The 27,941-nt window shown below is 47.3% G+C and overlaps 1 long non-coding RNA gene across 1 annotated transcript; it reads left to right on the forward strand.

The window, feature by feature from the left end:
- LOC137416030 (uncharacterized) lies at positions 1-27,836 on the forward strand. Its single transcript, XR_010982184.2, has 3 exons — positions 1-200; positions 5,579-5,685; positions 26,689-27,836. It is a non-coding gene; the product is annotated as an uncharacterized LOC137416030 (long non-coding RNA).
- The last annotated feature ends 105 nt before the right edge of the window (positions 27,837-27,941 follow it).

Genomic DNA, 27,941 nt, shown 5'->3' on the forward strand with positions numbered 1-27,941 from the left:
GGTCAACAAGCCCGCGATTAATGATTTCGGTGTTGACAGTGTAAACGAATACTGGTTTCCACTGAAATATTGTCAGACTTAGTGTTTGTAATTCAAACACCAAACTAGCTTGAAGAACCTTACACAAAGTCACACAATAGCAGAAGACGTCCGTCTCCTTGGACTGCAGGATTGCCATCGCGGAACACGTTTTACTACAGGTTTGCCGTTGTGTTATACCACAAATACTACAGATGGAAATCACATGTATAAGACATTCGTTTATCTGTATAATTGTCTGTCCATGATCCTCAAGGGAAAGGTAGGGCCAGTGCTCGTACTTTCTCCATTTTGGAATTTGGAACCGTTTATAGAATACACACACGCTTACATTAAGGGGGCAATGACTGATACGAATAAGGGGCAATAAGGGGCAAATATTGGCGATTTTTGTCTCAATTCACAAGTTCTGCAGGTATGTTTTAAACGGTTAAGGTGAATGTGTAGTCAAGTAGTTAATCGTTATATTTGAACATGAAGGACACATTTGTACTACCAATGAAGACATTGTCAGTGTCCAGTACTGTAGATGGAGACATTGGCAGTGTTCAGTAGTACCAACGATGGAGTTTGTTATGATGAGATTAGAGATTGGGTCGTTGAACGGACAAGTGAATATGACCAGGTTGGTATGAGAGCGTTCCCATTTAAACCCCCTGTGTCGTGTGAGGAACTCAGGTCGAAATCCCATATACCATGCGTTTGTCCTCGAGCATTCATGGACAAGCACAAACACAGTGACAAAATAGAGTAGGAGTTGGAGAAATAAGGGATGCGGGGAGGAATGATGGGTAAGGAGGGGGGACGCTTAGAATGACCAAGATTAATACAGTCGCAAACTCTCAGGAAGGAAAAACTGAAAACCAGGAAAGAAGTGGGTTTAGGGAGGGTTCATGCTGGTAGAAATGATCAAGGTTTTGCATGGGAGATGACCCTGAAGACTGACTCCTCTCCGGCCTTGCCCCCCCCCCCCCCCAGCTCTCTCTGGGCTCTGTCCCCCAAATATTCCTACAGGTCGCACAAGATCTGCCTGCAACCCTCTTATGGTTAAACTGCCAAAATCAAGACTCTCTGCTCACCTTCACTCCTCTTTTCTCCCGCCTCTGGAACAAACTCCCTCACTCTCTTCAATCCCACTCCTCCCTCCAGGTCTTTAAAACAGCTGTTCACCACCATCTCTTATCTTCCCCCATCCAAAACCTTGATCTTTTCTACCCCCGCTAATATCACCCCAAATCCACTTTTTTGAAATACCAACTTATTTCCTGGAAGTCCTTGGTGTCCTTGTGTTTATACTTCTCCCACCCCCCCACCCCCCCACCTTCCCACGCCGCCTCCCCCAAGCCCTCTCCCTCCCACACATTCCCGATGTCCCTCACAAATGTTGTGTTTATGTGCTTCCCCTTCTCTCCCCATCTTGTATACCGCTCCCCTTTTTATATACTTTGGTTCTTTGTATGTTTGATTTGTTTGTGTGATAAATGTTAGCTCTTTCATGAGCCTCGATTATGTATACAAAAAAAAAAAAAAAAAAAAAAAATACACCAAAGACCCTTAAAGACCAAAAAGATCCCGAAGACCCAAAAGACCACGAAGGCCGAAAAGACCCAGAGGAAACAAAGGTCCCCTGAGGATCCAAAAGATCGAAAGACCCTGAAACACCAAAAAGACCAAAAAAACCAAAGAGACCCCGGAGACCGAAAAGACCATGAGTATGCAAAAGACCCCAAAGAGCCAAAATATCCCGAAGACCCAAAAGACCAAAAAGCCCTGCAAGACCCAAAACACCCCAAAGACCCTAAAAGACCCAAACACCGAAAAGATCCCGAAAATACAAAAGAACCAAAGACCCTTAAAAACCCCGAAAAGCCCAAAAGGCCCCAAAGAATGAAAAGCCACTGAAAACCCAAAAGGCCCTTGAATACCCCGAAAACCCAAAATATGGAAAAGACCCCAAAGACCCTTAAATACCCAAAATATGATGAAGACTAAAAAATACTCCAAAGATCCTAAAAGACCAAAAATATCCTGAAGACCCAAAATAACTCAAGACCCCGAAGACAGAAAAGACCCTGAAGATCTTAAAGACCCAAACAACCTATAGGACCCAAAAGACCGGAACGACACCGAGTACCAAAATGACGCATTTGGCACTCTCACGAGGCTGTAGTGTCAAATAAAATGTCCCAACCCGTCATTTTTGACTGATTTTCACACTAATTTATATAATCATCATATAATTGAATTCACTTTATTTTATGCCGCTTCATGAATTACTTGATTAGCTTGCCAGACATTGCATTGCTACAAATGTGAACAAACATTTAAAGGTTGTTCATCATCTGATTCTTGGGTAAAATGGTCATCTCTCTCGCCATTCTCATGGAGGCTCCTCAGTAACGACGAGTCTGGCATTTCACTCAGGCCGACTGGCATGGTCTTCAAGCAGCCATCAATCACCTGCACTGGTCTCCCATCTCTACTGCTTCTGACATTAACTCATCCAGAGGATACTTCCAAAGTAAATTGCTCTCTCTCTCTCATGCACAGATTTATTCCATCTCGTCTTCAGTTGTCTTACCCTTCCTCCAGTCCATGGTACACTGAATCTTGTGGTGAGGCAGTTGCCATGAAAAAACTTGCCTTCGCCTCCTGGAAAGCAAATCCAACGGAAGGCAATCTCATTTCCTTTCACAAAGTCCCGAACAAGTGTGTGTCTACCCTCAGGAGAGCCAGGAAACAATATCTCTTTACTCTCAAGACTGAACTCTCAAACCTGTCTCCCTCTTCCAAATCCTGACGGCGTCTGGTTAAATCTGTTTCTAGTGTTTGTTCCCCCTCGATCCCCTCCCTTACCTCAAACGGCTACACAGCTGACTCCGCACGTGAAAAAGCCGAATGCCTCAACTCTGTGTTTGCCTCAAAATCTTGTGTCCCGAACTCATCCTTCTCTTTATCCACCGTACCCAGTCGTACCCAGCTGCTCCTGGACTCTGTGTCCTCTCCTGACAAGGTGGAGAAGTTTCTGTCAAACCTCGACTCTGATTCTGCAACTGGACCAGACGACATCAGCCCACAGGTCCAAAAATCCTGCTCTTCTGCTCTATCTCACCCTCTCACAGTTCTCTTCACCCTCTCACAGTTCTCTTCACCCTCTCACAGTTCTCTTCACCCTCTCTTTTGCTCAAGGTCTTCTACCATCTGCTAGTAAATTAGCCAACATTATCGCTTTACACAAAGGATGCTAAAACAGATCCTTGCAACTACAGACCAATCAGCCTGTTCCCAATCATCAGCAAGGTCATGGAATCCATCATCGCTTATGATATTAAATCCTTCCTCTTCTCCAATGGCTTGATCTCTGATTAATTTGGGTTCAGACCAGGCCACTCCACTCTGGACATGCTGCTTCTGCTGTCTCAACAATAGATGGAGGCCCTCAACGCCAAACAGGAAATCAGAACTGTCTCCCTTGACATATCTCGTGCCTTCGATACAGTCTGGCACCCCGCCCTGCTCACCAAACTCTCCTCCTATGGTATCCATGGAAACTTCCATGCATGGCTTGCAGACCTCCTCTCCGGTTGCAGTCAACGTGTGGCCCTCAATGGAATTATCTCATCTCCCCTTCCTGTACAGGCTGGAGTTCCTCAAGGCAGTGTTCTGGGCCCTGTGCTTTTTTTGGTATTCAATAATCTTTCCGACTCTCTGGAAAATCCTCTCTATCTCTTTTCTGATGCCTCCACTCTCTGCCGCTCCACACCTCATCCCCCAGATCTTTCAGTCTGCAGCCTCCTCACTCTCTGCAGACCTGGACAAAATCACAAAATTGTCAAACAAGTGGAACATGTCTTTCAATCCTGACAAATCTCACTTTTTCTCTCCGGAAGGACCGTGTGGAAAACCCTCCCATATCCTCTCTCAACAATCCTCTCGAAGAAGTTCTGTCACTCAAGCTTTTGGGTCTCACTATCAGCCATGATCTTTCCTGGGAAAACCACATTTCCAAACTGGCCTCCAAAGCCAGTCTCCGCCTGGGCATCCTCCGTTATGCGAAGTCCTTCCTTGGCACACCTGAGCTCCTCACCACATACAAGGCTTTCATCCGCACCTTGATGAAATACTGCTCTTCCCTCTGGGCCGGTGCTCCTGCCTCACACCTAGCTCGGCTTCACGTTGTAGAAACCAAAGCTTACAGGATCATTGGTATCTCCCGCAATGAAGCTGATTCTGAGGGCCTTTCTCTCTGTCTCACCCCAGGCAGGTTGGTGGTCTTTCTGTCTTCTACCGACTCCTCTCTGGCCTAGCTCCCCCAGCTCTGTCTGTGCTGTGTCTCCCAAATATTCCTGCAGGACGCACAAGAGCTGCCAGCAACCCTCTTCTGGTGAAACTGCGAAAATGAAGACTCTCTCTGCTCACCTTCACTCTTTTATTACTCTTTTTCACGCCTCTAGAATTAACTCCCACATTCTCTTCAATCCCACTCCTCCCCCAAGGTCTTCAAAACAGCTGTTTACCACCATCTGTTATCTTCCCCCATCCAAAACCTTGATCTTTTCTATCCCCGTTAATATACTCCAAATCCACCTCTTTCAATCTCCGACTTCATTCTTGAAATTCCTTGTCGTGTTAATTTATTTTATACCGTGTACCCCTTCCCTCCCCCTTCCCCCATATAAAAGGTTCATATAAAGGGGCACCCTACATCTGGGAAATAAAATACATTTCTTCTTCATGTAGCTGTATGAATCAAATTGGCGCCCCTTTGTATTAACTTTTCCAGAGCATTACTTGGTTCCTCCTCAGAACACAAGGGTAGTCCAGCATGCACATGAGATTTTTGGAATGCCCCTTATTTTACATTGTTAGGCATTTTCTACAAGCTATGGAATGTCCATTCTTTTCTATACTTTGCCACATGGCACATCGCATATAAAGGGTCCTCCTCGACGCCCCTGGCATTTTTCACAAGATACATTTTAAATACGAACAAAATGCATGTGTTCATCGTACAAGACTTTAATTCAAGATGATATAAAAGACTTGAAAAAGTAAGGGGAAAAAAATATTCACTCCAGACAGGATTACAAACCCACAATCCCCAGCTTGGAGAGTGTGATGTTTTATCCATTAGGCCATTGAGACAGCACGTTAGAATAAAAAAAAACTTTTTTAAAGGGTTATGAAGTGTGTATATATGTATATTTATATATGTAATATAACAGTAGAAGCCAAGAAACGTGTTTTCATTCCCCATGTTAAAGTTGCATACAGAGAAACGATCCCTTATATAAAGGGAGGGGCGCTTTGCGCCTCCTTTTCATTTACCTGAAAAAAGGAATTGTTGGTCTAATCCACAACTTTTGAGTAACTTTGTTGTTGAGCATCATTGTGTGCTATTGCCCAAACTGCTACGTCAGAGGCGGATTGCTTTGTGGTGTATCCGTAGATAGCGATCTCAGGTGAGTTATCTCAGTAAATCAATCACAAGCCAGAAAATCCACTTTTCAGAGATAAGTCGCGTGTCTGTTGTGTGCAGGTCACCTTCAACCCATTGGGGTTACCATTGAGGCATGGATGGTGCAAGAGGTGGTTGTGAAGAAGTAATCCACCATCAGGCTAGTGAGGATGGTGATGGAGCGAGCGGTGAGTGTGGAATCCTATAAATGGCAAAATCCATTTATCAAATACAAAAAGGGAATTATTTTTCCTCATCTCTCTCTCTCATCTCACCCCTCCTTCCTCTTTTCAAATTTCTTTCCCCCTGCAACCTCACTTCTCACACACTCCCCATAATTGCCTTTATTTCTGCTATCATTCTCGTTCGTCTTCAGTTTTTTTTCTACTTAGACCTTCCCCTCAATTCCCCCCAATCTCCCTCTTGTGCTCCTAAGTTTCTCAATCTCAACTTGTATTATTCTGGATGTAAATAATTTAATGGCATAGGTTGCTTGAACTACTATATCATGGTTGTGCAGTCAAGAAGATGCTTTACGAATATAACTCGCAGACGTACCCACAACTTGTGCAGAAGGGATTTAGAGTTTAGAATAGAACTCGATAGAGCGCATTCATCTGCCAGGCTGAAGAGTTTACGTTTGGAATCCCACTGATAGGCCAGATCTGGATCCGACATGACCCAAAACCTAATCGGTTTGTTCATGTCACCTAACCAACTCATCCACCTAGTTTTGTCATAAGTCACCCACAACATTTTGAGATATCGTGCTATGTATAGTTTTTGACCCTATCACTCAATAGTGAAGAATCACTTTAAAAATACTCGGATCCAGATCTTCACCAAAATATATTTGTTTAGTCCTTCTCACATACGCAACCTCTCCACCAAATTTCGTCTGAATCCGTCCACAATTTTTTGAGATATCCTGTTCACAGACAAACAGACAGACAGGGGTGAAAACATAACATCTGTCCACCTTGGGTGGTGGGGTAAAAAAAAAAGAGAGCAAGGTACTATGTATAATTCCAATTAATCAATCACATATAATTTAGCAGGCAACACTATCATGATAATGTAGCGATTAATACATTATGTACAATATTATATATATATATATATATATATATATATATATATATATATATATATATATATCTATCTATTATATATATATATATATATATATATATATATATATATATATATACATATATATATATATATATATATATATATATATATATATATATATACATATATATATATATATATATATATATATATATATATATATATATATATATATATATATTGTTGCGGATATGAGGACTGTATTTTTTTGATTGTGTTGTATTGTGGTAAATTGGTGATGAATATTGCTTGAGTCTGCGCCTCCTGCCTCCGGAGCTGTGTAAAGGTCAAAGGGCATCCCATAATTAGTCCATAAAGCATCCACACCACAGCTAATCATAGAATACCCCTGTTCGATAGCTTATATCTTATTATGTGTTTTAGGGTAAGGCTGTGTTGAAATATTGAAATACTCCATTGCACCAGTGAAAGAGATAGATTCCCTTCATTCCCACTCCCAAAACTTCATTCCCACTCACAAAACTTCCATTCCCCCTTTTCGTCAATTGCCATTGCCAAGAACCTCCCCTCCAATTGCCGCCATTGACCACGAGGCAGGGTTGGAGAATAAAGGCGTGTCTCCACCTCGTCATAGAGGGGAGGAGTGAGTCAGCCCCACTCAACCAACCATGACCAAGGGGTTGGACTTGGAGAGGGTGTGGAGAGAAACATCGAGGAGGTTCGCGAAGGTTGAGGGGCGGGGCCTATATAACCCGCAGGCAGGGCGTTCCCAAGGCAGACAAGGGAGATGAGCTTTGACGACAGAGAGACGAGAAGAAGTCCAGGGTTGAACTGCAGCTCGAGCCACCGAAACTGCACTCACTGCAGCTCGAGCCACCGAAACTGCACTTGCTGCAGCTCAAGCCACTGAAACTGCATTTGCTGCAGCTGGAGCCACCGAAACTGCAGCCACAGCAGCGTGAGGCCTGGACGGCAGTTTGGAGCAGGGCCGCGAAGGAGCGGCGGCTGCCCATGAGTCGATCAGCTGCAGAACTAGTTGGACCTCCCTATCCCGCCAGCCATCCACCAGCCACCCACCTGCCATCCCTATCATCATTCCCCGTGTAAGTGTGCTTGTAGTCTGTCTTTTGTCTTGTCCCTGGGTAGTAACAATAAGTCTGTATAAGCTAGTATTTTCACTGTGTCACCTGCGTCTCATGTGCTTGTAAATAAACGTGACTGCTGTCTTTTTGCTTATGTGTGTGAATAGTAAATAAATTTAGTAGTATTTCCAAACCTTTCTTTGCCTTCGTTTTCCTCTTTGCATTCGGTCGCTTTAGAGTTTTCCCGATTGAATAGCGGTGGCGCGATCCGGCCAAAGTTTGGGGCAAATCGGGTATTAGTCGGGGAATAACTGTTCGGTCGCGGTAATACCAACCGCTCGGAAAATAACATCTTTAACCGCGACCGTAACAATTGGTGTCTGGGAGTGAGATAAGGACCCGAAGCGCGCTTAACGCGCTCAAAATTACAAGCTGCTGGAAATTTGTGTTGTTTTACAAAAACCCGAATTTTGACATCGCGCCATGGCTGGTCAAGGCGATCGGATGCCGGTGGGTGAGCTAGAGATAGACGGGGTGGAATCGACCCAGGACCTCGGGGAAATGTATATGGAGGATGTGGTTGAGGGGGTATCAGATGCACAAAATGGCGTCCTCGCGCACGTGGGTGTAGCGGCACCAAAGTTAGCCGTGCCCGTGGTCGCGGCAGCCGAGCCAGAGATGCCAATGAATTTGGACCTGTTCATGAAACAGATGATGGCCTTTATGGTAAAAACAGACGATAATTTCAAAGGGATGGAAAACAGGATAGGGGGACAAATGGGGAACCGGATGGATGCTCAGGGTGAGCGATTGGAGGGCCAAATGGGGGTAATGAGGGACGAAGTGAGGGCTGATAGTGAGTGATTGGGGGGAGAAATGGGGGGCAAAATGGGAGAAATGGGGGGCAAAATGGGAGAAATGGGGGAACGGCTAGAAGCTAAATTTGAGGGGTTAGACAACGGGCTAAAAGAGGTAAAGAATGGGTTAACGGGGGTGGAAAATAGAATGGCTGCCCAGGAGAATCAGTTAGAGGGGGTGAAAAATGGGTTAATGGGGTTAGAAAATAGGATGGAAGACAAATTGCGGGAAATAGGGGAGCAATCCGCCCGGGAAATCGAACAGATGGGGAACCAGATGGAGGAGATGAAGGAGGAGATACGACGAGCTGTAAGTGAGGAGGTCTCGGGGGTACGCGAGGAGGTAAAGCGAGGCGAAAAGCGTATCGAGAAAGAGGTGAGGAATAATACGGCTAGGTTACAGGGGGGCATAGAGGGTCTGACGAAGGGAGTAGAACAGCTGACAGTGGGACAAAAGGAACTAGTGGACCAGGTGGAAAAGAACACGGCAATAATCGGGGGGTTAAAAGCGACACAAAAAGACATTAAGAACGAATTAATAGCGACACAAAAGGAATGTCAGATGGTACATGAGGGGTTGACGAAGAAGTTGGAGGAGGTGACAGAAGTAATGGAGACAAAGGACAGAGAGGTGAGGACGCACATAGAAACGGTTAAAGTGGCATTAGAGGAAGAGATAGAGGGGGCGCACAGGGAGATGAAGGAGGTAAAGGAAAAATTAGAGGAGGTGGAAGAAGGGGTGAGTGAAATTAAGAAGAGACGAAGGGAAACTAAAAAGGAAATAAAGGAGGAGGTGATGGAATTGGTACAAGGTCTGTGCTCGAATCGTGATGAGGTGCTCACTAACCAAATAAAGAGTTTGCAGGTGGCAGAGGAGGTGCGGAGACGAGGTGTCAAGGTGAGTGGCGATATATTCGGAAATGTACATGATGTGAGGGGAGCTTCAGTCGGCTTGGGGGTTGTTGTGGACCCGGGTGTTCATGAGAGGCCGTTGGTGAAGTGTGCGACAGGTCTGGTGTGCGAAAAAAGAGGTGTGCGAGAATGTCCGACCATGGGGTGTGAGGAAAAAGTGCGCGCCGAGGAGTGAGGGTGCAGTCGAGAGTGAGTCGGTAGTAGCGCGTGTGCGAGGGAGCACATGGAAGCGCGGTGTGGTGAGTGTTATGGAGGAAGTAACGAAAAAGTGTGCGCAAGAGGATGCGCGAGAAAGGTGTGTAACGGACGGGTGCATGGGGAAAGAGTGCGCTGTCAAGAGTGAGGGAGAATGCACACCTGTGGTGAGTGTTACAGAGGGTGTAACGGAAGAGTGTGCACGAGAAAAGTGTGTAACGGACAGGTGCATGAGGAAAGAGTGCGCTGTCGAGAGTAAGGGTGAGTGCGCTGTAAAGAGTGGTGGTGAAAGTAGTGCGAGTGACACGGAGCGTGAGTTGGTTGTGACAGGTGAGCGAGGATGTACACCTGTAATGGAAGGATGCACACCTGGAATGGTAGAGCGTGTGTGGGAATGCACACTTGAGTTGGTCGTGAGGCACGTGGTTGGGTGTGCGAGTGAGAGCACACCTGTGATTGTCACAGAGGAGGTGACCGAGAAGGGGGCACGAAGAGGTGTGTTGGTGAGGTGTGCGAACGGCGAATGTGTGCCAAAGTGTTCGGTGGTCAGGTGTGTGACCAAGTCTGTGAGCAGAATGAGTGTACCGAGGTGTGTAAGGAAAGGTACGAGGAGCATGGGAACAGCTGGAGGTATGAGCAAGAAAGGGGTAGCGTATGCGTGTAAGCATGCAGGTGAGGCATCGACGGTAACCGGGTTAGTGGTTAGAACGACATTTAGCCGAATCGGGCCCTCGGTGCGTGCCAGGCTTTGCGTGCCGCGAGAACCAGCGGGGATCCGAGCCACGGCGGGTTCGAAAGGACCGCCGTACGCGATCCACGCTGGGCCTCGCTTGGAACGGCCGCGTCCGTGCTCCACTAGGCGGAGCGGGCAGCCCGATAGGAAGGGTCATCATGGCGACCACTTTTTATTGAGACGTTCCGGCAGGTCGAGATCGGGAAATTGGATGGCTCCGCGCCGAGGTGGTGCGTGGGATCTCGGCACGGGTAAGCCCCCGTCCCTGCACCGAGTGCCGGACGCATTCAGCCGCCGGCACCAAAGAACCCGCGTTCATTGCTCGGCTGTACGAAGCCGGGCTGTAGACGTGAATTGGCGCACCGAGAGGATCTAATAAGTATACGGGTGATGAGGTTAGTGTTTTGGACCCAAAATTAGAAAAAGGCGAAATTTGATGATTGGTACAGTGATTGGCAGATGATTGGCAAATTTTTGATTTGTTGGAATTTGGTAAGCAAAATTTATAGTAAGAGATGCCCCATGTGATGGGATGGCCAATCCACCATCCCTCACAGGGGGGGGGGGGGGGCAAAGGAGCACTAGTTTATGGGGTTGATGGCAGTGAAAACTAGCCCGGGAGGGTTAGGATATTGTGTGTAGGGCCCTAGAAGATGACATTAGGTAACGTTAAGGTTAGTTAGTGACTGATACCTGTAGTGGGGACGCAGGTAGGTTAGAGTGGATTATAATGACGTGGTATGTGCTTAGTTTAAAGGGAAGACGGGGAGCACTAAGTTAGCAGGGTAACAGGTAGATCAGATGATGCCGTGTGAGTGTTGGAGGTGTATTCAAGTGTATTGAGCAGTGTGTGAGGAACAGGTGTGATTGCACAGGTGTGCAACTGAACAGGTGAATGGAGCAGTGTATGAGTAAGAATGATAGTGATAGTGATGTGTATTGCGTTGACCAAATGGTCCAGGAAGGAAGGAGGGTGCAGGCGGCACCAGGTGTGAGTGCACAGGTGTGCACCAACAGGTGTATGGAATAAATGGTAGTGTGGAATATATGGAGTATTGGAATGGATGGTCGTGGAGTGAGTATGGTGGAAACGATGGAGTGGAGTGGATGGTGCGAAGGTGTGAATGGGGGAAGAATGGACCCCCATCACGAATACCCGGGGCGGGTAGTGTAAGTGTTAGGTAGAGGGTATAGGTAAATTGTGGTTGGATATTGGCATCTGTGGTGCGGGTGGAAGAATGGTGATTGGGTGGGTGCATTAGTGTTGTGGAAATGGCTGGGCGTGTAGCCTGTTAGTGTGTGTAGTTGGTTTGAGCACTCCACCACTGTGAGGATGTCGGCCAGGTGAGGCCGCAGGTGGGCTCTAGGAGCCGGTAGTTGTTGTGGATGGGGCCCGAGGATCCGGAGGACGGACCCGGGTAGCCCAGTGCCAGAGGGCACCGAGTGGGGTGACAGAGCCAGGAGGGGCCTTCCCCAGTTAGTTAGGTTAGGGTGAGGAGCTAGGTAAGCTCGGGTGGCAACTGCAGTGGTGGAGGTGTGCAGGTGGGTAGACCTGCTGGGAGAGCTACACGTCACAGCCCAGAAATTGTGCAAGGGCACCGGGAGATGAATCGGGGGAGTGAGACCCCAAATTGAGAAGCACCACAGTTTGGTCAATGGGAATTGGTTTTTAGAACCCATAGTGTAAGTGGCCAATGGATTGGCAGGGAAAGACCCCGGGTAGAGTAAAGAGTGTTAAAGTCATTTAGAAAGTAGTTAGGATTGGAGTCTCCTCGCACCATCTGCATCCACTCACCTGAGGTGACAGGTACTCCACACCATGCCATGTTTTAATTATTTTTTATGATGCAAATGTTTTGGATTGTGAGACGCATCATGACGTGGGTGTGACATTGTGCTTTGTGTTCCATCTCTTCCTCCTTATGAGGATTGATGATGAATTGATGATGGCAAATTTTGGATAGAGGGATTGTGGAGACGAATTTGGTGTAGAAGGGAAATATGGGGAGGACGTGACAGTAGTGACGGATTGTAAATGTGTAGATTTTGTACATATGGGGTAAGGGCAAGGGTAGTGTAGGTGACAGGGGGGTGACGTACGGTAGGGACGAGCTTTCTCACTTCGCCCTCCGTACGCATTTCGTCTTGCATTGCCTTATTGATGTGTACCCTTGTGACCTTACCCCTCGCTCATTTGTCTCTTTTGTCTCCCACATGACCTGTGCGCCATTGGGCGCCGAGGGGAGCGTGCGTGAGTCGGCCATTGTGCGCCCGGCACTCTCAGAACCAGCTGTCTGCATCGATGCACCACATTATGGACCACATGTCTGTGGCCGAGCACCACTTATGGACCCCATGGGTTGGGGCATGGCCCCTCTGCTGGAACCGGCCATGAGGGCCCGAAATCTTGCTGGCGGACCTTGGCCACAGGGCACCGATGCCCCACAGGTGAACCACACGTAGTCGGCCCTGTGGGCCATAAATAAAATAAATAAAACGGACACATTAGGTGCATTCTTTTATTGCAAATAGGCTGCCAGTAAGACAATGAAAGAATGACAACAACTGGAAGACATAATAATAGCCAGCAGAGGGAGCCGAAGAGCAAGAGATCTCCTGCAGGGTTAGGGGTTGTTGATTTATTTTTATTGTTGAACATGCATTGAACACTGATGAACTGTGGTGACTGCACCGATTGGTGCTTGAGGGTGTGTTGGTGCGTTTTTGGGTGCTTTCATGGTGCGTCGATGCAGAGCAGACTGTCTCCCCCCCCCCCCCCCCCCCAGAAAGAACAATTACAGGTCCTGGGTTAGTTTTGTAAATAAAAGCAGAGTCATTGTAAATAATGCTCCCCACCGTCAGTGTGTAGTTTGAAGACCATTCCGCAATTCGGTTAACTGTGGGCGTAAGTCTGTTAGGCAGGGTGCAATGGAGCAGCGGGACACATTTATTTATGTTTTAAAACTGTCGCACTCAGGGTCAGGTTAAAAGTAGAGGGAACTACACCTACATGTCACACTAAATAAAAGTTGTAGGCCCGGGCCGTGCCTAAGAGGAGGAGGGTGCAGTGTTGCGGATATGAGGACTGTATTTTTTTGATTGTGTTGTATTGTGGTAAATTGGTGATGAATATTGCTTGAGTCTGCGCCTCCTGCCTCCGGAGCTGTGTAAAGGTCAAAGGGCGTCCCATAATTAGTCCATAAAGCATCCACACCACAGCTAATCATAGAATACCCCTGTTCGATAGCTTATATCTTATTATGTGTTTTAGGGTAAGGCTGTGTCTCCCATTAATTGAAATACTCCATTGCACCAGCGAAAGAGATAGATTCCCTTCATTCCCACTCCCAAAACTTCATTCCTACTCCCAAAACTTCCATTCCCACTCGCAAAACATCCATTCCCCCTTTTCGTCAATTGCCATTGCCAAGAACCTCCCCTCCAATTGCCGCCATTGACCACGAGGCAGGGTCGGAGAATAAAGGCGTGTCTCCACCTCATCATAGAGGGGAGGAGTGAGTCAGACCCACTCAACCAACCACGACCAAGGGGTTGGACTTGGAGAGGGTGTGGAGAGAAACATCGAGGAGGTTCGCGAAGGTTGAGGGGCGGGGCCTATATAACCCGCAGGCAGGGCGTTCCCAAGGCAGACAAGGGAGATGAGCTTTGACGACAGAGAGACGAGAAGAAGTCCAGGGTTGAACTGCAGCTCGAGCCACCGAAACTGCACTCACTGCAGCTCGAGCCACCGAAACTGCACTTGCTGCAGCTCGAGCCACTGAAACTGCATTTGTTGTGCAGCTGGAGCCACCGAAACTGCAGCCACAGCAGCGTGAGGCCTGGACGGCAGTTTGGAGCAGGGCCGCGAAGGAGCGGCGGCTGCCCACGAGTCGATCAGCTGCAGAACTAGTTGGACCTCCCTATCCCGCCAGCCATCCACCAGCCACCCACCTGCCATCCCTATCATCATTCCCCGTGTAAGTGTGCTCGTAGTCTGTCTTTTGTCTTGTCCCTGGGTAGTAACAATAAGTCTGTATAAGCTAGTATTTTCACTGTGTCACCTGCGTCTCATGTGCTTGTAAATAAACGTGACTGCTGTCTTTTTGCTTATGTGTGTGAATAGTAAATAAATTTAGTAGTATTTCCAAACCTTTCTTTGCCTTCGTTTTCCTCTTTGCATTCGGTCACTTTAGAGTTTTCCCGATTGAATAGCGGTGGCGCGATCCGGCCAAAGTTTGGGGCAAATCGGGTATTAGTCGGGGAATAACTGTTCGGTCACGGTAATACCAACCGCTCGGAAAATAACATCTTTAACCGCGACCGTAACAATATATATATATATATATATATATATATATATATATATATATATATATATATATATATATATATATATATGTATATATATATATATATATGTATATATATATATATATATATATATATATATATATATATATATATATATATTGTTGCGGATATGAGATTGGCCTCCATCCATATCCGCTTGTAAATATTCCCCTATTTCCCCAATACTTCCCAACTATCCCCAATCCCCCATTCCCTAGTCCCATTTTCTGTAAACAACACTCTGTAGCCCCGACCTTCCCCTATTTCCCCCATTAAATGTCGCACCCAGGTTCACCGCATCTCACGTAGACAACTATAGGACATCTTGCTAGTTATTCTTAGTCTATGTCAGTTAAGGACTCGTTTCCATTAATTCTGACTCTTCGTTGCACCAGAATGTGATTGTATGGCACCGTTAGAAAGTTTAGGACCTCCCAATACCTCCCCGCAGCTCTTCCTCATGGTACAACAACAACTACAACAACAGCGGCGGCGGCGCGGGGAGTGTGCGTCCTCACTCCGGCTTGGTTAGCCGCCATTGAACATGTGCTCCGACGGGGTTACCACGCAGGGGCTCGCTGTCAGCTCCTCGTCAAGGGCGTAGCCCGGTAACCCCCGCACCCAATAGAAGCGGCGGACCAATTCCATCTGGGGCGGAGCTAACGAGCCGAGGGCGTGTGACTCCCCACTGGACATGCGCAGGAAGAGGGAGGTGACGTCACATGCGCCCACCCCACGGAGAGAGAAGACGCCACCTCCAAGCGCTGAATACCTCCCCGCATCTCTGGACTGGACCGAGCTGTATCCTGTCCCTGAGCCAAGGTGCACCTTGAGCTATCGACTGCCTGCCCTTCCTTGCCATCAATCCCTGTGTAAGTCAGTCTTGTCCCGTTTGTCTGTGGTCTGTCGGGGATAAGATAAGACTGTGTCTAAGTGCCCATCTTTTCTGTGCTTTACCTCTTACCGTGTAATCTACCCGTTTCTGCATCACCAATATTATATCCTCCTCCGGAGGTCTTGAGAACTGTACCCCTTGTGTCGTTGCATTTATCCCAGCCGTTGTGTCCTTTCCTTCATTGATTTAGCATAGCGCGACTTGGTCAACGTCGAGTGGAATCGGGCGGGATAGGGTTCTAATCGGGGAGTAACTGTGCGGACGCGGTAATACCAAACCGCTCGGTAAACTAACATCTAAAACCGCGTCTGTAACAATTGGTGTCGAGGAGTGAGATCGGACCCGAAGCGCGCTTCACGCGCTCGAAATTGTTAACGGCGAAATTTGATTGTGTTTTACAAAAATAAAAACCCGAATTTTGAAAGTCGCGCTATGGCGGATCAAGACGGCTGGGTTCCGGTAGAGGAGAGTGAGGCAGGGTCGATCCAGGACCAAATTGAGGGACATGAGGGACATGAGGAGAGCGAAGCAGTGACGGTGGCAGGTTCCCAAAATAGCGTCGTCGCGCACGAGGTTACGGGCGCGCAAAATGGCGCCTCGCACATGGCCACGGCGACCGCGCCCGCGACCGTAGTAGCGCCACCGGTGGATTTGAACCTTTTTTTATGCAAATGAAGGCCCTTATGGACAAGAATAATGAAGAAATGGAAAACAGAATGATGGGGGCCCTTATGGGACAAATGCGAGACCAAATTGGAGGTTTGAAAAACAGTATGGGGTCCAATAGCGAGAAATTGAGGGAGGACATGGGGTCCAATAGCGAGAAATTGAGGGACGACATGGGGTCCAATAGCGAGAAATTGAGGGAGGACATGGGGGCCCAGATCGGAGGGTTAGGGAGTAGAATAGAGGGATTAGACAATAGATTAAGGGAAATACAGGAGGGGTTAATGGGGGTAGAAAACAGAATGGCCGCTCAAGAGAATCAAATGGAAGGGATGCAAAAGGGGTTAGAGGGGTTAGAAAACAGTATGGAAGGCAAATTGAGGGACATGAGGGACCAAGCGGAAATGAAAGTTAAACAAATGGGGCAGCAGATAGAGGGGGTCAGAATGGGGGTAGAAACTAAATTGGATACTCACAGGGAGGAAATGGAGCAGATGAGTGTGGCATCTGGGCAGGAGATGCAAGTGATGGGAGAAGAGATCAGAAGAGGTGTGAGTGAGGAGGTCGGAGGAGTGCGCGAGGAGGTGAGGCACTGTAAGGAGCGCATGGAGAAGGAGGTGAGAAAGGGGACTGTAAAGTTACAAGGGGGCATAGAGGACCTGATGCAGGAGGTGGAACAGCTGACGGTGGGACAGACGGAGTTAGTGGAGCAGGTACAAAGGAACACTGCGGTACTAGGAGGGTTAAAAGCGACACAGAAAGAACTAAAAGACGACTTGATAGGGACGAAGAGGGAATGTCAGATGGTACGTGAGGGACTGACAACGAGGTTGGACGAGGTGACAGAGGTAATGGAGACGAAGGACCGGTAGGTGAGGACGCACATGGAAACGGTCAAGGTAGCCTTAGAGGACGAGCTTGAGGAGACGTACCGGGACATAAAACAGGTGAAGCAGAAATTAGAAGAAGTGGAAGAAGGGGTGAGCGAAATTAAGAAGCGACGGAGAGAGGATAAGAAAGAGATAAAGGAGGAAGTAAAAGAATTGGTCCAAAGTCTGTGTTCGGATCGTGATGATGTGCTCATTAACCGGATGAGGGATTCGCAGGTGATGGAGGAGAAGCGAAGAGGAAGAGGACCCGGTGTAAGTGGTGACCAATATGGTCGTGCGTATGATGCGCCAGGTGATTTAAGAAGCTTGGGGGTCGAGATGGACCCGGGTGTTCGTGAGAGGCCGTTGGTGAAGTGTGCGACAGGTCTGGTGTGCGAAAAAGGAGGTGTGCGAGAAAGTCCGACTCTGGGGTGTGTGAGGAAAAAGTGCGTGCCAAGGAGTGAGGGTGCTGTCGAGAGTGAGTCGGTCGTAGCGCGTGTGCGAGGGAGCACATGGAAGCGCGGTGTGGTGAGTGTTACAGAGGAAGTAACGAAAGAGTGTGCGCAAGAGGATGCGCGAGAAAGGTGTGTAACGGACAGGTGCATGAGGAAAGAGTGTGCTGTCGAGAGTAAGGGTGAGTGCGCGACCGAGAGTGGAGGTGAGAGTAGTGAGAGTGACACGGAGCGTGAGTTGGTTGTGACAGGTGAGAAAGGAAGCACACCTGGAATGGTAGAGCGTGTGTGGGAATGCACGCTGGAATTGGTAGTGAGGCACGTGGTTGGGTGTGCGAGTGAAAGCACACCTGTGATTGTCACAGAGGAGGTGACCGAGGAAGGGGCGCGAAGAGGTGTGTTGGTGAGGTGTGCGACCAACGAATGTGTGCCAAAGTGTTCGGTGGTCAGGTATGTGACCAAGGCTGTGAGTGGAATGAGTATACCGAGGTGTGTAAGGAAAGGTACGAGGAGCATGGGAACAGCTGGAGGTATGAGCAAGAAAGGGGTAGCGTATGCTTGTAAGCATCCAGGTGAGGCATCGACGGTAACCAGGTTAGCGGTTAGAGCGACTTTTAGCCGAATCGGGCCCTCGGTGCGTGCCGGGCTTCGCGTGCCGCGAGGACCAGCGGGGATCCGAACCACGGCGGTTTCGAAAGAACCCCCGTACGCGATCCACGCTGGGCCTCGCTTTGAACGGCCGCGTCCGTGCTCCACTAGGCGGAGCTGGCAGCCCGATAGGAAGGGTCGTCATGGCGACCACTTTTTGGTGAGACGTGCCGGCAGGTCGAGATCGGGACATTGGATGGCTCCGTGCCGAGATGGTGCGTGGGATCTCGGCCCAGGTAAGCCCCCTTCCCTGCACCGAATGCGGGACGTATCCAGCCGCTGGCACCACACAACCCGCATTCATGGCTTGGCTGTACGAAGCCGAGCTTTAGAAGTTAATTGGCGCACCGAGAGGCATTAGTGAGTAGACTGTGTGATGAGGTTAGTGTTTTGGACCCAAAATTAGAAAAAAAACAAAATTTGATGATTGGCAAAGGATTGGCAGTGATGATTGGCAGATGATGAGTAGTGATTGGCAAATTTTTGATTTGTTGAAATTTGATGTGCAAAATTGGTAGTGGGAGATGCCCAATGTGGTGGGATGGCAACTCTGTCATCCCTCACAAGGTGGGGCAAATGCGCGATAGTTTATGGGGTGTATGGCAGTGAAAACTAGCCCGGGTGGGTTAGGATCTTGTGTGTAGGGACCTAGAAGATGACATTAGGTGACGTTAAGGTTAGATAGTGACTGATACCTGTAGTGGGGACGCAGGTAGATTAGTGTGGATTATAATGACGAGGGAGCGCAATAGTTTAAAGGGACGACTGGGACGCGCAAGTTTCAGAGGGGAGTAGTTAGCTGAGATGATGCTGTGTGAGAACTGGACAGGTGTGTGGAGCAGTGTATGAGAAGTGAGTGTGTGGATCAGCGCGAATGCGCTTGGGGAGAGAAGGGTGCAGGTGACACCAGGTGTGAGAGAACAGGTGTGCAAGTACAGGTGTGTGGAATACATGGAGCAGAGAATGAGTGGTGTGGAGAGAGTTGGAGTAAGTGGTACGGAGTGGTGTGCATGGTGCGAAGGTGTGGATGGGGGAAGAGTGGACCCCTTTTCACGAGTACCCGGGGCGGGTAGTGTAAGTGTTAGGTAGAGGGTATAGGTAAATTGTGGTTGGATATTGGCATTTGTGGTGCGGTTGCAGAATGGTATTGTGGATGGGTGCATTAGTGTTGTGGAAATGGCTGGGCGTGTAGCCTGTTAGTGTGTGTAGTTGGTTTGGGCACTCCACCACTGTGAGGATGTCGGCCAGGTGAGGCCGCAGGTGGGCTCTGGGAGCCGTTAGTGTCAGTGGGGGCCTGAGGATCCCGGGTGTGGATCGGGCAGCCCGTGCCAGAGAGGGCACTGAGGGGGTGAGAGTGCGAGAGGGCCTTCCCCAGTTAGTTAGGTTAGGGTGAGGAGCAGGTAAGCTCGGGTGGCAACTACAGTGGTGGAGGTGTGCAGGTGGGTAGACCTGCTGGGAGAGCTACACGTCACAGCCCAGAAATTGTGCGAGAGCACCGAGTGTTGAATAGGGGGAGTGAGACCCCAAATTGAGAAGCACCACAGTTTGGTCAATGGGAATTGGTTTTTAGAACCCATAGTGTAAGTTGGCCAATGGATTGGCAGGGAAAGACCCCGGGTAATGTAAAGTTGTTAAAGTCATTTAGGAAATAGTTAGGATTGATGAACCCGTCGCACCATACGCAGCCACTTACCTGAGGTGATGATGATGACTCCACACCTGTGTTTTCTTTGTTCTGTGTTGCAGGAAATGAGAATTGCTGTGAGGATTTGTGAGACGCATCACGACGTGGATGAGACATTGGGGTGATTCCATCTCTCCCTCCCTAGGAGGGACTGATGATGAATTGGTGATGGCAAATTTTGATGTTGAGTTGGAGATGGCAAATTTTGATGAGAGTTGGAAATGGCAAATTTGATTGGTTAGGAGGGAGAGAAGACGAATTTGGTTTATGGGAGGAACGGGGAAGACAGTAGGGACATTTGTTGATTTGTAAAGTAGATGTTTATGGGTAGTGTTGTGTTTTGTGGATACAGTAAGGGGTAAGGGAGGGGCAATGTAGGTTACCTGGTGGGGGGGGGGGCGTACGGTAGGAACGTACCTGTCTCACCTGGTTCCCATGTGCCCCCAGTGTGCATCATCTTGTATTGCGTGCACTTTTGCGCCCTTACCACCTTACTCACTTGTCTTCTTTTTTTGTCTCCCACCTCCGAGGATCTGGCTTTGGGGCAGAGAGAGAGGAGAGAGAGGTGCTGGCTCCGCAGTTGTGGGCCTGTACTTTCGCTGCTTGCTGCCTGGATCGATACACCATATGGACCGCAATTTTTGTGGCCGCCCACCATGGACCGCAGTTCTTTTGCGGGCAAGCACCACCCGTTGATGGACCTCTGGGTCAACGTGGCACCTATGCCATAGAGGTGAACCACTATAGTTGGCCCCCTGACGGCCACAATTTAGAAATGGACGCGGTTGGCGCCTTTCTTTATTTCTAGGGAAGCCAGAACACCAAGTGGGCTCCAAGGCAAGACCAGCGGCAGAACATCGGCCGGCTGCGACACCACCGGTGATTATTGAACACTTTATTGGTGCACCGGATGGTGCTGACTGTATGTATGGGGTGGTGCTTTTGGTGCTTGGATGGGGTGCTCTGGACATTATTAAAGGCCGTAGGGCCACAGGGCACTCGTGGGTTGGTGTATCGATGCTGGCATGCTTGCTCTCTCTCTATGCATAACATCTGCATGTGTTCCTCCAAAAACAGGTCCTGGATCGTAGTGTAAATATCAGTGTAGTCTTGTATAAATGATGCTCCCTACCGGCTGTATGTTTAGTTTGAGGATTCTTTCCGCGATTCGGTTATCCTGTGGGTGTGTTTCTGTGAGGAGAAGGGTGCAACGTCACAGGGGGACATATTTACTCATTTGTGAACATCTGTAAAACTGTCGCACTCAGGGTTGAGTTAATAGTAGAGGGAACTACATCTGAGTGCCACACTAAAGTAAGTAAAAATTTATCGGGTCGGGACGCCCCGAGGTAGAGAAGGGTGCAATGTTGCGGATATGAGATTGGCCTCCATCCATATCCGCTTGTAAATATTCCCCTATTTCCCCAATACTTCCCAACTATCCCCAATCCCCCATTCCCTAGTCCCATTTTCTGTAAACAACACTCTGTAGCCCCGACCTTCCCCTATTTCCCCCATTAAATGTCGCACCCAGGTTCACCGCATCTCACGTAGACAACTATAGGACATCTTGCTAGTTATTCTTAGTCTATGTCAGTTAAGGATTCGTTTCCATTAATTCTGACTCTTCGTTGCACCAGAATGTGATTGTATGGCACCGTTAGAAAGTTTAGGACCTCCCAATACCTCCCCGCAGCTCTTCCTCATGGTACAACAACAACTACAACAACAGCGGCAGCGGCGCGGGGAGTGTGCGTCCTCACTCCGGCTTGGTTAGCCGCCATTGAACATGTGCTCCGACGGGGTTACCACGCAGGGGCTCGCTGTCAGCTCCTCGTCAAGGGCGGAGCCCGGTAACCCCCGCACCCAATAGAAGTGGCGGACCAATTCCATCTGGGGTGGAGCTAACGAGCCGAGGGCGTGTGACTCCCCGCTGGACATGCGCAGGAAGAGGGAGGTGACGTCAGATGCGCCCACCCCACGGAGAGAGAAGACGCCACCTCCAAGCGCTGAATACCTCCCCGCATCTCTGGACTGGACCGAGCTGTATCCTGTCCCTGAGCCAAGGTGCACCTTGAGCTATCGACTGCCTGCCCTTCCTTGCCATCAATCCCTGTGTAAGTCAGTCTTGTCCCGTTTGTCTGTGGTCTGTCAGGGATAAGATAAGACTGTGTCTAAGTGCCCATCTTTTCTGTGCTTTACCTCTTACCGTGTAATCTACCCGTTTCTGCATCACCAATATTATATCCTCCTCCGGAGGTCTTGAGAACTGTACCCCTTGTGTCGTTGCATTTATCCCAGCCGTTGTGTCCTTTCCTTCATTGATTTAGCATAGCGCGACTTGGTCAACGTCGAGTGGAATCGGGCGGGATAGGGTTCTAATCGGGGAGTAACTGTGCGGACGCGGTAATACCAAACCGCTCGGTAAACTAACATCTAAAACCGCGTCTGTAACAATATATATATATATATATATATATTATATACAGTCACGTGAAAAAGTAAGTACACCCCATGTAAAGTTTTGACTTTTTCAACATATTTCAACATACAGCTATTTGATCTTCATTTCAACAATATTGATAGATAAAGGTGATATAATATAACAAATATCATGAAACATTTACATTTTGTAGTCCATTGTATAATTTAAATAAACATAAATGCAAATTTCGCACGTGGAAAAAGTAAGTACACCCTTGGCTCTGATAGGTGGTATTGCCCCCTTTGGCAGAAACAACCTCAAGTAGGCGTTTCTTATAACTATCTACCAGTCTCTGACATCGACTGGGAGAAATTTTTGCCCACTCCTCCTTGCAGAATTATTTCAGCTGTGCGATGTTTGAGGGGTTTCTTGCATGCAGGGCTCGTTTCAAATCCCCCCACAACATCTCGATGGCATTTAGATCCGGGCTTTGACTTGGCCATTCCAGAACCCTCCATTTCTTTCTTTTCAGCCATTCCTTGGTGGATTTACTGGTATGTTTAGGTTCATTGTCATGTTGCAAGGTTCACCTTCGGTTGAGCTTCAACTTTCCGACAGATGGCCTCACATTATCCTCAAGCACCCTCTGGTGCCATGAAGAATTCATAGTGGATTCTATGATGGTGAGCTGCCCAGGCCCTGATGCAGCAAAGCTGCCCCAAACCATAATATTTCCACCACCATGCTTTACAGTTGGTATCAGGTTCTTGTGGTCAAATGCTGTCTTTGGTTTTCGCCAAACATGTCTTCTGGTACTATGGCCAAATAGCTCTACCTTTGACTCATCTGCCCAGAGCACATTGTTCCAGAAGTGCTGGTCTTTGCCTAGGTGTTCATTGGCAAACTTTAGTCTTGCCCTGATGTTCTTTCTGGACAGCAAAGGTTTCCTCCTGGCACACCTCCCATGTAGATCAAATTTGTGCAGCCTCTTTCTAATGGTAGACTCGTGCACTTTGACATCAACAGTGGCAAGAGCTACCTGTAGGTCCTGTGATGACATTCTGGGGTCCTTAGAGACTTCTTTCAGCATCTTGCTATCTGCTCTTGGACTGAACTTGCTGGGGCGGCCTGGCCTGAACAAGTTGGCAGTTGTTTGGAATCTTCTCCACTTGTAGATGATCTTCCGGACAGTCGAATGATTGATTTCAAATTGTTTGGATATCTTTTTAAATCCCTTCCCAGACTCGAAGGCATCTATCACCTTCTTTCTGAAGGCCTCAGAGAGCTCTTTTGATCTAGGCATGGTGACGCCGCACACTTCAACAACAAAGAGCAAACCAAACTAAATGTCTGAGGTTTAAATAAGACAGGTTCCTCCAAGATCCTCTCTAACGATGTTCTAATCATTTGCACCTGAGCTGGTGCACCTGATTTTAATTTTAGGTATTTGAAGTAGTGATAAATGTAGGGGTGTACTTACTTTTTCCACGTGCGAAATTTGCATTTATGTTTATTTAAATTATACAATGGACTACAAAATGTAAATGTTTCATGATATTTGTTATATTATATCACCTTTATCTATCAATATTGTTGAAATGAAGATCAAATAGCTGTGTGTTGAAATATGTTGAAAAAGTCAAAACTTTACATGGGTGTACTTACTTTTTCATGTGACTGTATATATCTTACACAAACCTGTAATGAAGCAGAGAAACAGGATAAAAAATAAAAGAAAATTTAAAATAGGGAGTTCGTAGAACACCTTACGCAGTCATGAGAAAAAGGATATAGGAAGGGTCTTTTCAAGTCGTGTTTTGCGTTTCTGAGCACAATCTATATTTGCTTTGTCCGTGAACTTTGAAAAACAGGAGTGATGGTAACCATATGAAACAGCACGGTGCAGAGCTGAACCTTCTGCCAACTCTTCTCGGATAAACTGACGATTTTGGAACGATCTTTGAGAAAAAGATGCACTAAACAAATATTTTTTGGACGAAATTAGCTCTGTCATTGAATCGTTATATGCCACCATTTTGTCTGAATCTCGCTGTTACTCTGCCATCAGAGGATGCGGAAAATTTGATTGGGTGAGATGGCATAAAATTTTGCCTAAGTACGACTAAACTGAGGGTTATTGGAAGTGCTAGTTATTGGAATAGGTTATTGGAAGGCGATTTGTGTTCTATTGCATTCATCTATCTATAATTCCAGTAATCTCTGTGTGTGTGTGTGTGTGTCTGTGTGTGTGTATGCGACCGCTGTTTCTCGACAACTACCGGTCCGATATACTTGAAACTTGCCAGGTATATTGCTGGGGACCCGAGGATGTGCCTTTTCAAGGTTTCATATTAATCGGAGAAGTAGTTACCGAGCTATGGCGATTTCTTTACCAAACTCCGCAAGCCGTTCGCTTTGGACCAAACCATTGCATGTAAATAGAGGGGGGGGTTCTGTGGTCGTTACTGGCTTTGCGAATGGACCAAACCATTCCATGTAAATAGAGGGGGGGGGGGATTGTCACCGTACTCGCAAGCCGTTCGCTTTGGACCAAACCATTTCATGTAAATAGAGGGGGGGGGATTGTCACCGTACTCGCAAGCCGTCCGCTTTGGCTTTGCGAATGGACCAAACCATTTCATGTAAATAGAGGGGGGGGATATAATTTTAGATATATATATAGTACGGGCATGCCCTAGTATACATAATTAAGCTTTGAAGGCTGCAGAAAAAAACAACATTGAATCAGAAATACACCACCGTTGATTCACCGTCTTTTACACAGACCTTAATTAATATATTAAATTAGTTATTAGTGTCTGTTGTTTGTGTCTTTTATGATGCCCGTAAAAGCACTAAGATTCATGTTTGGAATTATTTTCATATTCGGCCATTCAACGGCCATTCAACCGGACCACGGTGGCCAATCCATTTGTCTGCAAAGTTCAAATCAAGGGCCATACGTACACTGGCAGCATAATGAGCAGGCACACCATCATTCATGAACCACATTTGGTCATCACTGAGTGAAAATACATGCTGCTCCAACATTAGAAGGTAATTTGCAGCATTCACATTTTCTTCGAAAAATATTGGTCCAACATTGTCTCCAGAAGAAATGCCTGCCCAGACGGACACACTCGCTGAATACTGGACGTTGTGCTCAACAGTAAAACATGGGTTGTCTGCTGCCCATATCACGCTGTTATGACGACTCACAGAACCAGATAAAGTAAACTTGGATTCATCTGACCACAAGATCCTGTTCTGCAAATCATTGTCCATATCCATTAACCCAAGCAATGTCTCACATGCCTAAACACGCCAGTCAAAACCATCCTCAGATCGTTGGTGAATTAATCTGGGTATGTATGGTTTCACATTAAGGTCTTTTAGTACTCTTCGAATCGATGATCGGCTCATGTTGGTGACGTTTGATAAACGACGAGTTGATAATGGTGTGTTATTGTCGAGTTGTTGTTGAATGACCGCTCTGCTTTCCTCCGTTCGAACAGTACGAGGCCTACCCAGTGACTGTTTTGTGAGAATGCTGCCGGTTTCATCAAACTGCTTGTTTATTCTGCCGATGGTTCTTGTCAATTGCGTTGGTGCCACATTCTTTGAGAAGTTGTCTGTGAATTTCAGCCAAATTTCCAGATACAGAATACAAGCGTACAGCGTGAATTTTCTGTCTCACGATATCTGCCATCATATTAGGGAGTCTCATTCACAATTAACTGAACTAATGCAAAGACAAACGTGTGCAGCACAGTGAGTGAAGCTCACTCAATCCATATCACGTGATGCACCTCACCCTGTTGCGTATCACATGATGCCTGTGCGTGTTGAAGCGGTCACATCTATTTACGAGTGATCATGTTTTGTTTTGCACGAAAGAACAATAATAAACTAAGATGTTTGTTGCAGGTATCATTCTTCAAAATGTGCCCAGGGTTTCTGGACCATTGTGTGTGTGTGTGTGTGTGTGTGTGTGTGTGTGTGTGTGTGTGTGTGTGTGTGTGTGTGTGTGTGTGTGTGTGTGTGTGTGTGTGTGTGTGTGTGTATATATATATATATTCAGAGCCAAAGTACTGCTAAACTGCAGGTTTCTGTTCTGATTCGTGTTCTACAGTGTTAAAAACATGCAATTCAGTCGTTCCTTGATTACAGAAATAGACTGATAGACAATACCGAGTGAACCAATTGCTTTACCCCATTTTGCGCTATGCGCATGTTTTCTGATTTTCTTTTCCGTTTGGAACCAGGGAATGAATCATAATTTCAGTTTGTTCGATGTTGTAAAATGAAGACTGATTGTACATCCACAGGGTCTCGGAAACCATCTCCTGTCTTCCTGATCCTGACATTGCTGGAGCCCAGTAACAGATCTGCCGGAGTTTTGGAGGCCATTGAAGATGAAAAGTTTGTGGGAACTACAGAGACAACAGAAGTTAATGCAACTCGTATCTACCTCCAAGGTCACTTAATTGGGTCAACCAAGCGGCCCGTCTCTGTTATCCAACAGTAACAAGCAGTGGCAACCACATAAGCCAACAGAAGTTGACGACACCTCATATCTAATCCAATTTCTCGCTTATCATACTTTTGGTAGAACTTTCAAATTTTTGACCTTTCCTTCATGACCACATTGGATATCCCACATCCGAATTTCTTGCACGTAGGAAGTTGCACATAAGTTAGATTGAGCCATTTGGGTGGGAAATAAAACGAATCCAAAACAACAACCTTCACTCCACCACCCCACCATTCTTCCCCTCTCTAACTGCTCTAACATGTTCATATTAAATCCCAAACAACCGGCCATCAATATCCCAAACAACCGGCCATCAATATCCCAAACAACCGGCCATCAATATCCCAAACAACACGCTATAAATATCCCCAAAAACAGGCCGTCAATATAGGTGGTTAGGTACTTAAGCCCCAGTCCCACTGTGGCGATTCTTTTAGCGAACCACAACGATCTGGCATTCGTGGAGAAAATCGCTTTGGACGTTCTGATTCTTTTTAGTTCGTTCTTGTTCTGTTAAACTTTCCTTGCGCATCGTGCAGATCGTCTCGATTCGCGGAGGCGCTACGACAGTTTTGTAATGTTCAAAACTGTCGTTGCGCCGCAACGATTTAATCACATTCGCCCATTGTCGTTGTGTATTCGCGTGTAATCCTTCCTCTTCTTTGCAATTCTTTGTGACTCTCGCCGCTTCGTTGTTAAGATCGCCACTTTCCGTTGTGGTTCTGGTTCAATTTCTGCCGCGAGGAGAGAAGACACAGAACGGTGGTCGGACGACCTGACTCGATGCGTATTGAGGAAGAACGACGGTCGTTGGTAATCGCAGAAAGCAGAGAAGATTAAGAACGAACAGCTATGCGACAAAGCAGCGAGGCACAAGGAGTTACAACGGCTGTATGAGATGAAGAAAGAATACAGAACGACCATGACGATGTAGAACGGTATATATAACGATGCAAGTAGGCCCAGCACGATTTTGGGTACGAGGGGTATATAAGAAGGACCCGATTCTCCTCGAAGTCAGTTTCCAGAGTAGCTCACATCACTGTG

This window comes from Myxine glutinosa, chromosome 2 (assembly GCF_964187855.1).
Source record: "Myxine glutinosa chromosome 2, kmMyxGlut1.1, whole genome shotgun sequence".
Classification (NCBI taxonomy): Eukaryota; Metazoa; Chordata; class Myxini; order Myxiniformes; family Myxinidae; genus Myxine; species Myxine glutinosa.